This window comes from Brassica oleracea, chromosome C9, assembly GCF_000695525.1.
Source record: "Brassica oleracea var. oleracea cultivar TO1000 chromosome C9, BOL, whole genome shotgun sequence".
NCBI lineage: Eukaryota > Viridiplantae > Streptophyta > Magnoliopsida > Brassicales > Brassicaceae > Brassica > Brassica oleracea.
In genome coordinates, this window is record NC_027756.1 from 36,454,140 (window position 1) to 36,454,546 (window position 407).

The following is a 407-nucleotide window of genomic DNA, read 5'->3' on the forward strand; positions in this document are numbered from 1 at the left end:
AATATAAAAATATATAAAGAAATTCCTTGTGCTTATACTAAACCTAAAAGAGGTTAGAAGAATGATACAAAACATATCTGTAGGCGTCCAGCACATTGGTTGAGAGCGTCCGGTCCTTCAAACTAGAGACGTCCGACTCTGTCCGTCCAAGGGCGTCCAGCTCTTCAGCAAAGAGCGTCCAGATTTTCTAGACACGTCCGGCTTTTAGACCTAAAAGGCATCTGGTCCTTCTTCTTGGTCACGGGCTAATAGAAACTAAAGATCAACCATCAGGTTGCAATCCGACATTAGATCCCTTAAGGATCCAGCATAGCAGAATGGCCTGCTGCTGTATGAACTCCATAAAGCTTTGTCAAAAGATTAAAAAGGAGACATCTAATCTGTCGGATACCAAAGAAGTATTGTAG